Source organism: Malania oleifera, chromosome 3 (assembly GCF_029873635.1).
Source record: "Malania oleifera isolate guangnan ecotype guangnan chromosome 3, ASM2987363v1, whole genome shotgun sequence".
NCBI classification, from domain to species: Eukaryota; Viridiplantae; Streptophyta; class Magnoliopsida; order Santalales; family Ximeniaceae; genus Malania; species Malania oleifera.
In genome coordinates, this window is record NC_080419.1 from 82,106,462 (window position 1) to 82,117,312 (window position 10,851).

The 10,851-nt window shown below is 39.2% G+C and overlaps 1 non-coding gene across 1 annotated transcript; it reads right to left on the reverse strand.

Moving 5' to 3' along the window:
* Positions 1-4,511: 4,511 nt before the first annotated feature.
* LOC131152446 (small nucleolar RNA R71) lies at positions 4,512-4,617 on the reverse strand. Its single transcript, XR_009135947.1, has one exon. It is a non-coding gene; the product is annotated as a small nucleolar RNA R71 (small nucleolar RNA).
* Between the last annotated feature and the right edge of the window lie 6,234 nt (positions 4,618-10,851).

Consider the following 10,851-nt stretch of genomic DNA (forward strand, 5'->3'; position numbering starts at 1 on the left):
ACTGCATGTTGTATGTCTTTTATTCCTTATATGCTTGAGCTTTAAAATTTATTTATGCATATTATCAAAGGGAGCCTTTCATGGCTAAACCCACTTTTGCATGAAGTACTTGTCATCATAAAAAAGGGGGATAATGTTGACCTTAAAGGTCATAACCCATTTTGATCATAAAAAATATTTGTGTATCTTATCTTTGCCCTGAGTTTGTGTGCAGGATCTCTCTAGGCATGAAATGGAAAAGAATCATATCACTTGGTCTGTAATAATAATCAAAGGTCTGTAATAATTAATGCATGGCATGCATGGTAGGGACTATAAGCTCAATATGACCTTAGATCGACCCTAGGTCCCTGTACATCACTTCCACAAATCCCTTTTACCTTACAAATCATAACTATGTAAACAAGGGTAAACTATATTCAAAATCAGAACCTAAATAAATAATTGAAAGTCACTCGGCCGACCGAACATAGCTGGTGATATTCAGTTCAGTCGACTGAACATCTCAGGGGTCAATAGTTTGACCAAGGTTTAGCCGACCGAACGGTTTTAAACGTATCTTCCACAGTCGACCGAATTGGCTCATGTGTGATACCTAAATGTTTAGCCAACCAAACCTCTAATTCATTTATGATTGAGTTGACCAAACCATATAAATAGCAGACTGGACTTAAAAAACAGTCAACCGAGCCTCGAACGCTTTCAAAATCTCCTTAATTCAGTCGACTATATCTTTAGTTCAAAACTGTCTCGGTCGACCGAACTTGGCAATTAGGTCGATCGAAACTCTCGGGTTGCCATATATTTTTAATCATGGTAACTGAGGTTAATTAAAGGTAAATTGGATTAAAAGCTTATTAAACAATTTTATTCATTCCCTTTATATCCCAACGGTCAATTTTTTGGTATAGGCTATATATATACCCTCATTTGCAAAGATTAAGGTTGATTAGCACCTTGATTAAGAAAATTTTTCTCTGAAATTCTTTGAGCTACAAATTCCTATACACTAAATACCTCACCTTTTACTCATTCCACTGCAAAATCATATTGAGTGAGAGTATCTTGAGATTACCTACATTTCTATTGCAAGATTATACTCTTTTGTCTATGATTATTTGTTGATTTTTAAAGAGAGTTAAGCCCAAAAGCTTTTCCCATTGATTTAATCCATAAATTTATTTTGTGGAAAAACTTTTATTAGCTTGTGAGTCTTTGCATTTTTGTTGCAAGACTTTTGAGTTTGTCTTGTGTTTTTTTTGAAAAAAAAATAATTTTTGACAAGCTTGTGTTCTAAATATCTCTTGTGCTTGATTTTCTAGAAATTTCTTTGAGATATTTGATTATACCTTTGAAATATTTGAAACCCTATTTATGGTTGACATATTTATATATATATTGTTTCAAAGATATTATCGTTGCAGTCTCTCACACTTTGATTGCTACACTGACATTATCTTGAGAGCTATAATATTGTCTTCAGTGAACTTATAGATCTTATCATTGTGAAGTAGATTGGTTATACTGGTACAAATCTGCTTACAAATCTGCTTATTAGAGAGGCACATATTTTTGTACATAAAATTCGTATTGATTATTTGTTGTATTCTAGGCGTGGCTTGAAGGGGTGATAATCTAGCATGGAAAGACTGTATGTAAAGGTTGAGGTTAGCCCTGATAATTTGACTTGGTTGTAACCGATGCCGCTCCACCCGTTAAGTGAGTTGTAGTGGAATCCTCGAGCTTGCTAGTGGAGGCGGGGCTGTAGGCACATTTGCTAAACCTCGATAACATATCTGGTGTTATCTTTTCTTTACTCGCTTTTCTATACAGTGCATGCTTGGTTAATCTACTTGTGCAAATTTAATTCAGTTGTATTTATTAGTTTATCTTATATATGTTCTAGATTGACCCTAGGTTTGTGAAATACTGATGCTGGCTAATTGACCTAGGTGAGAAAAACTTTAAAAATCCAATTCACCCCCCTCTTAGGATTACAGTAAAGTCAACAACACTACCTTATAATCACGCCACATTTTAAATGATCAACAATATTCTTGAATTTTGAAGATTATGCATAAAAAATTTCTACTTTAATCTATCTTTCTAAAATCACTCAAAATTTGAAGATATGATTGCTGATGAGTCCCTAAAATATATGATTTTAGACCCTCATTTACCTATGCTTATCCTCATTTTATTATATACTGACGCAGAGTTATCATTGTTCAGAGCTATGCAAGGTTTGTTTGTCTTTCCAGGAAAAATAGGTTAAAACAATGGAGTTAGGGATTATAAGTAGTCGAGGAGAATTTTGAGGATTTGAAGTTCAAATTCAGATGTTTAGCAAAACTCTAGAAACTTTAGAGCCTAAATAGACAAGAAAATGATGCTCGACCATGTAGTGCAACTAGAAAACCATAGGGGCGAGTTAGTCTTCCACTACAAATTCCAAGGTTTAGTCTGAGATCGAATTGCTGCAAGGTTTGACCAAGTGCTCGACCAAGTGACCCACTAGGGTGACCACATCGAGATGCTAAGACAGAACTCAAATTCAAAAGTACTAAGAGTCTTGACGAAGTGTTTGACCAAGAGACCTTCAGGGGCGACTATGTCGAGATACTAAGATTTCCTAAAGACTGAGATACTGCAAGTCTCGAATATCAACTCAACCATCAAGACCTTAAGGCATGATGAATTCGAAGGCATTGGAGATTTGAATCCCTAAATTCCCACGATTCTAGACCAGGGCAAGCACAAGAATGATGAAGGAGCGATTTGGTCGACAGGAATGGTCTGCCGCACGAGATCTTTTTCAAACCTTCCTAAATTGCAAAACAAACTTCGTAAACCCTAGAGCCTTTAAATAATTGCTACGAACACTAGCTCTGGGTTCCTCTTTCAGCTCTCTTAGGTTAGTGACATACTTAAGATGTCATTGAGAGCCAAGATAGATTAGGAGTAGCATAGTTTTCAATTCACGTTTCAGTGTGTGCATGAAGTGTTCATTGGCCTTTGACAACCGGCGGCATTCGTGTGCTATCCGTGTATATTACACGATCACTTCATTTGTAATTCCTGACGTTAGTGACAGACATTCTAGATAATAAAGGGATGATCTTTTTACTCTTGCTTTCATTTACATGCTTTCGTTTAGTGCTTTCCATTTACCTGTTGTGTGTTTGATGAAGGAGTACAGATAAGGATAAGCACTTCTACATATCAGTTAGAGGGAAATAGTCTGCTATGGAACTGCGGAAGTGTTCATTCATCGTTGAGACAAGGTATACTCTAGTTCCTGACCATGCTCCGGATGTTTGGTGCACCCTTGCTCTTCTATGCCCTGGATTGCCCTTTTCCCACTTTTGCCCGCGCATGTTAGTACTTCTATGGAAGTCTGGATGAACATAGATAGAGGCATGGCGTCCAAAGTATGATTCGAACCACAATATTGCTTTGTAGGAGTAGGGTAACTCTTAAATTTACATGCTTTCCTATAGTGTATATTTACTTGCTTTCATTTAATCGCTTTCTTGTATTTAGAAACATCCACCATTGCAAAACATCACCTTTTACTTCTTTTTCATAACAAGACTATAATAATGTAACTTGGAAGTGGTTTACTAATTGTGCTTCAAGTCCTTATGGATCGATACCCGACTTACTCACTTTCTACTGAACTTGGGATAGTTAGGTTTATAAATATTATTTTTGGTAGTTAAGGACCCAAGCCTTGGCGAGGCTATCAAATTTTGGCGTCATTGCTGAGGACTTGGCTATGGTTATGAGCCAACTTTCATCTTTGAGTATTACAACCTTGTTCTTTTGCTTTGCTCTCTTTTTGTTTTCACTTTCTTAATTTCTATTTTTCTTTATTTTCTATTTTTGAAGTCTGAATCTTTGTGCTTAAAAGTGTGCATGTTTGGTTTGTGTCCTTTGGAACCTAAGATAATTCATATAGATCTTGAGATTGACAAATCTCGTAGGTCCCTTAGGAAACCTATCTCTAATCCAAAGAAATCTGAGTCATCCGAACTTAAAGCAATGACCAAAGATAACCCACTGGTTCCCGCTGTACAAATCTCAAAACCCCATGCTCCTCACCTTCCTCCACCATGCTCCTCACCTACCTATGGAGGAAGACCAACACCTGAGGCCTCTTAGGGACTACTTTGTACCTAATGCATACACATTGCCCTCCTGTATCCGGTTCCCGGATGTTCAGATAACCTAATTCGAGATTAAGACTTCGATCATCTTGATGCTACCCAACTTTCATGGGAACTCTACTGAAGATCCTTATCAGCATCTAGATGAGTTCTTGGAAATTTTTTTCACCATCTGAATCCCTAATTTTAGTAATGATACCCTCTGTCTTAGGCTTTTCCCATTCTCTCTGAAGGATAAAGCCAAATATTGGCTGACATACTTAGAATTGAACTCGGTGACCAACTAGGCCGCTATGAAATATGAATTTCTTAAAAAGTACTTCCCAATCGGGAAGACTAATTAGTTTCAGAGAGACATCACAAGTTTCTCAAAAATGGATGGGGAACTCATTTTTGAGACTTGGGAGCACTTTAGGGACCTACTCCATAAATGCCCACATCACCAGGTCTCCAATTAGCAATTAGTCCAAACTTTCTACAAAAGGTTGACTAAGAGGGATAGGTCTATGGTTGATGCGTCGTGTGGAGGTACTTTCCTCAATAAGCATGAGAATGACGCTTGGATTCTCTTCAAAAAATCTGGTAGAATATTCTCAGCAGCACATGACTGCCACTCGTAGACTCCTTAATCCATCAAATTCCAAACCAAAAGGAGTTTATAAGTTGGCCAATGGCCTAGATATAGCCTCGACCTTGCAGGCCATATCTAAAAATTTAGATCAATGCTTGTCCTTAGGATTGCAGACAGCAGCGTGTGCAGAGGTTTGTGCAACCTGCTCTGACCATTCCCATACATGTTACAATTTCCATCACTTGCATTCCCAACCTGAGCTTGTGCAGGAGGAAATAAAGGCCACTCACAATTGGTACGATAAGTCGTTTAATGACCCTTATTCGAATACCTACAATCTAGGGTGGAAACAACATCCTAACATCTCCTAAAGGCTGCAAGCTCTAGGTTTTCAAGGTCAAAGACCTAAAATAGACTCTAATTCTATGCCTCCATATCCATATCAAAATTTCCAAAGTCATCCAGACTCAGCCCCTAGACCTTCAACCGTTCAGCATCGACCTCGACCTTAACCCAAATATGATTCATTTCAGGAAACGGTGTTAACAAACTTTAAGCAAATTGAAGCTGGCCATCAGGTGGACCGGCAACTCCTTCACTCCTACTCCCAATTTATCGCAAAGCTAGAAACTGCCATGGGATAGCTAGACGCTGCTTTAAGTAGAAGAGATAAGGGTAATTTACCAAGTCAACCCATTATAAATCCAAAGGGACAGTATGGGGTAGAATGTGAATCGGACGCTGGCCCCTTATCATACCCTGAGTAGGCCCAGGCAGTGACTACATCTCAAAATGGCAGGATGATAGCCAAACAAGGCGAGAAGCATCTGAGCATGTGGATACCCATGATGAAAAACTCGAAGTACCCAATGCGGATTTATGCACTCTCTCTTCCTCTAGTCGGTTACACAGACTATTAAGCCTCACACCCACCACCAGAAGAACCACACCTCATTTCGCTCCCCACAGGGCTTTTCATGGCTACTCAGTGACATATCCAGCAGCCCTGTGTGCACCCTCTATAATTAGGAAAGAGGCTTCCATCGAGTCCATCTGGGACATGTTTAAACAAGTGCGAATGAATAAGCCTCTCCTCGACAACATAAAGAAATCATCGGCATTTATAAAATTCTTTATGGACTTGTCAACGCAAGAGGTAGAATCAAAGGTGCATATGGATGGTTTGGTTAAGGAAGCTGATTATATGAGTTCCGTAATACTAAAGAACCTAGTTCCTAAACTAAAAGACCCGGGCTCACCTATGATCTCGTGTGTAATTGGTAATTACACCATTGATGGGGCTTTTCTAGACTTAGGAGCAAGTGTGAACATTCTTTCATACTCGGCCTACCAGAAACTCAACCCAGGAGTGCTGCAACCCACCTCGGTTCTGTATGCTTTGCCGATCGATCTCTTAAGCAACCTCGGGGTGTGGTAGAAGATGTGGTAGTCAAGGTGGGAGATTTCCATTATCCTATTGACTTTATCATTTTGGATATGGGAATCTCCACCAATCCAATCCCTGTCCTTTTGAGACGACCATTCCGAGCCACGGCTAACACCTGCATTTAATGTAGGATGGGGATTATAGACATCTCATGGGGCTATAAGAAACATAGGATAAACATATTTAATGCTTCCCAACACCTTCTGTACTTCGTCCAAGCTGTGGACAAAGACGTAATTGACAAAATTATTAGGGAAGCAACTCCTTCAATGCTATAGAAACACCCTTGAAAAATTACATTGCAGCTTGACAACCCTACCCATCTAAATTTGAGGATCTTCTTGCGCAATCTATGCTAAAACATGACTGGGACCCCAAATTTGAAACTAAGTTGGGGGTATGCAATTTAGGGTGTGAGGAAGAGAATGGAGAAACCAATGTTAACTGGGAACCAGGATAAGTTCAAAATAAACATTAAGGTGTCTGATTGAATAAGGTAAACTTAGCGCTTACAAGAGGCAACCCGATAATTTTTTTTCTTATTATTTTTATTTTCTTTTTAAAGTCCTTTAGGTAGTTAGAATAGACTAGTTAGGAGTTAAAGTCTTTGGAATAGGTTTTAGGATAAGTAAGGGTCGTGACCAAGTATGCGACCATCACAAGTAAAGGGCGACCTAGTCTGGGTCTTGATTTGTTTTGCATATGAAGAATACTGAGAGGGTCGAACAGGTCCACGACTAGTATTGAGTTGTGTGCGACCAAGTCAGAAAAATCACATTCATTTAAAATCCTTTTTCATTCTCGACATTTTCACTCCTGCCATTGTTACCTCCTAGTCGATCCTCATTGCCCACTTAAGAACTCTAGTCGATCACGTCGAACCTCCACTTCTACTTCCCTTATACCTGGTAGATCATTGCATCAAGCTCCGGTGAGGACCTTGGGCTCACATCACTACTTCATGTCTTAGCCCTTCCTTCCTCCTCATTTCATTCCTTTCCCAAGCCACACACCCAACATCAATGGAGCTACGCTCGAGAACTAAAATTAAGGCGGAGCATGGCCAACCCTCCACCACTCCATCTCAAACTTGCCAAACTCAACCGGAGAAGTAGAGTGCCTCCTCTACCATACGGATTACGCATTCAAGGCAAACTCCACGAGTACCTCACATAGTCCCACCTGTGCTTGCTTTTGTACCACCCACCACTTTGGGCCCCTTGATTTGGGATGCCCTAGTTAAGGCGCTTAGGAAGGTGGTCTGAGCCATAGCCAACCATACTACCCCTGGCTATTCCACTGACAATTCGTTCCTCATTTTAGATTCAGATTCAGCATTTGGAGAAGAATGATCCTCCCCTTTCACAACCAATTTTTGTTTGTGCCCACACCATGCTTTTGTTGGAGTTGTAGTCACAGCCCATTTATCGAATCTTTTGTTCTTCTTACCTAAATTTTACATGGTGAAGCTGGAATGCAAATGTCTTTTTTGTTACAGTGTCTTCTTGCTTGCATGTTGTTTTGGTTACTATATTTTGCAGGACACTGTTTGTTCTTCTTGGAACCATGCTCGGTCCTATCCCTTGCCTAGGTTCTATTTTATTTTTACACTTTAGTGAGGACACTAGAGTTCTTACTTGGGGGTAGGGGATAGTACATTGCATGACATTATTTCATGCACAAAAATGACACATTTTTAAAAACTTTTCGCACACAACTTCCAGGGAACCATGTTAACATATTTTACACCTTATACATACACCCATATAACCTAAGGTTATACGCATAAACTTCATTATTATATGCTTACACTATGCTCACCAACAATGTAGTAAAATCAGTTGTATAAAATTTGCATAATACGACCAATAACTTGACATTACTCTAGGTAGTTGACTAAGATGTTTGATTGGGTTAATATTGCAATGTAAACTTTTGTATGTACATGGTACTTCATGGGGCTAAGAACACACTCACACATGATTTGTAACACTGAGGGTCCTCTGAGAGTATTGAGAGAACAATTGTTGCGACTATGACACCTTGTGAGGTATTTGAGTCATTCGTTCATTTCTCTATTTTTTGACGTCAAACTCTGAGTATACAAAACTCAACTATCCTCATTTTACTGGATTTCATTTGTCAACTAGTCTTTGTTCTTGTATTTTCTAGCCTAGAGGTGACATCAAGTGAGGAGATATAAATCTAGGTCTTGTAACTTACTCAAGACATAAAGGTTAAACCAACCCTAGAGACTAACTTTTTCCATGGACTCATTTTGAGCTACACTCCCATTGGAAAGCATGAAGACAGTATAAGAATGTGATGATTGTTTTAGCTAACCATGCAAGATAAAAAGAAATCTGAGCAAAGAAAAAGAAAATAAACAACAAAAGTATGCACCTGCTCTGAGAAAGTATGAAAAGATCCAGCTGAAAACACACACCACAAGTCTGCATGTATGAAGAATCTTATGACCAATGCATTTTTTGAATTCACGCAAGTTTCAGAATAAGTTTCTCTAGGTTGGTCTTGATTAAATGTGGTGAGTAAGTGAGAAGATGCTAGAGTGAAGGATTCGACACCTCAACAAAGGCCAGATTCTTTTCTTATAAGACTAGTCACTCCACACTTCTAGCGTCAGTTCTCCAAATATGTGGGATGTTTGATCACGATACTCTTCCTCACATATGAGAGTGAACCCACTCTTCTGAGTGAATTTTGAGGGAATAAACCAGTGAGGCTGAGTCAAGATGACTTTTCTGTAGGTGCCTTTGAGCATTCTAAGTGAGACAAATCATACATTGTACACATGCCCTGCGAGGTGGCCTATTCATACTTGGATTGGCATGCTATTATTAACTTTGAATTATAATCATGAGTTAATATTATGTGAGTAATATCATGAAATGGCTGTGTTGCATCAAGTTTTACATGATTGAAATGCTGCAAAGTGTGTATAATGGAGTCATGTATGAAGTCATTTGTATGTAATAAGGTTATATTTTTGTATGTAAAATAGTGTGATTATGTTACATGCGTTTCCACATTTTATTCACTATATTGGTGTTTGTTGGAATCACCCTAGAAACCCTCATGAGAGTAGAACTCATCCACTAGGATCAACCTAGGGGTTTAAAGACTTATTGCATATGGTAAATGCAATCGTGTTTCCCACAAAAGAGGATATAGGCAGTATTTGGTAATTTTCTTAGATTTTGCTTTGCTCGAGGACTTGTAAACTGTAAGTTGGGGGTTGTGATGAGTCCCTAAAATATATGATTTTAGACCCTCATTTACCTATGCTTATCCTCATTTCATTATATATTGATCTAGAGTTATCATTGTTCAGAGTTATGCAAGGTTTGTTTGTCTTTCTAGGAAAAACAGGTTAAAACCATGGAATTAGGCATTACAAGAAGCCAAGGAGAATTTGGAGGATTCAAAACTCGAATTCAGACATTTAGCCAAACTCCATAAACTTTAGAGCCTAAATGGACAAGAAGATGATGCTCGACCAAGTGATGCGACTAGAAAACCACAAGGGCCACTTAGTCTTCCACTACAAACTCCAAGGTTCAGACTGAGATTGAATTGCTGCAAGGTTCGCTCAAGTGCTCTACCAAGTGACCCACTGGGGTGACCACATCGTGAGATGCTGAGCCTGAATTAAAATTCAAAAGTACCAAGAGTCTCGACGAAGTGTTCAACCAAGAGACCTTCAAGGGCGACTATGTCGAGATACTGAGATTTCCTGAAGACCGAGATACTGTAAGTATCGACCATCAACTCGACCATCAAGACCATAAGGCGCAGTGAAGTCGAAGGCAATCGAGATTCGAATCCCTGACTTCCCGTAAGTCTCGACCAGGGCATGCACGAGAATGATAAAGGAGTGACTTGGTCGACAACAACGATCTGCCGCATGAGATCTTCTACAAACCTTCCTAAATTGCAAAACAAACTTTGTTAACCCTAGAGCCAATAAATAATTGCTACGAACATGAGCTCCGGGTTCCTATTTGGCCTCTTTTAGGCTAGTGATAGAATTAAGATGTCATTGAGAGCCAAGATAGATTAGGAGTAGCATAGTTTTCAATTCCTATTTCGGTGTGTGCATGAAGTGTTCGTCGGCCTGTGACAACCGGTGGCGTTCATGTGCTATCTGGTGTATATTACATGATCACTCCATTTGTAATTCCCAGCGTTAGTGCAGACATTCTGAATAATAAAGGGATGATCTTTTTACTCTTGCTTTCATTTACATGCTTTCGTGTACTGCTTTCCATTTACCTGCTGTGTAATTGATGAAGGATTGCAGATAAGGATAAGCACTTCTACGTCTCAGTTAGGGGGAAATAGTCAGCTACAAAATACCAGAGGTGTTTGTTCATCGTTGAGACAGAGTATACTCCAGTTCTTGACCGTGCTCTGAATGGTTGGTGTACCCTTGCTACCATGTGCCCTCGATCACCCCTCTCCCGCTTTGGCCCGCTCGGATTAGTACTTCTATGGAAGTCTGGATGAATGTAGATAGAGGCATGACATTCAGTGTCTAATTCAGACCACAGTATTTCTTTGTAGGACTAGGGCAACTCTTAAATTTACTTTCTTTCCTGTATTGTAGATTTACTTGCTTTCATTTAATCGCTTTCCAGTAGTTA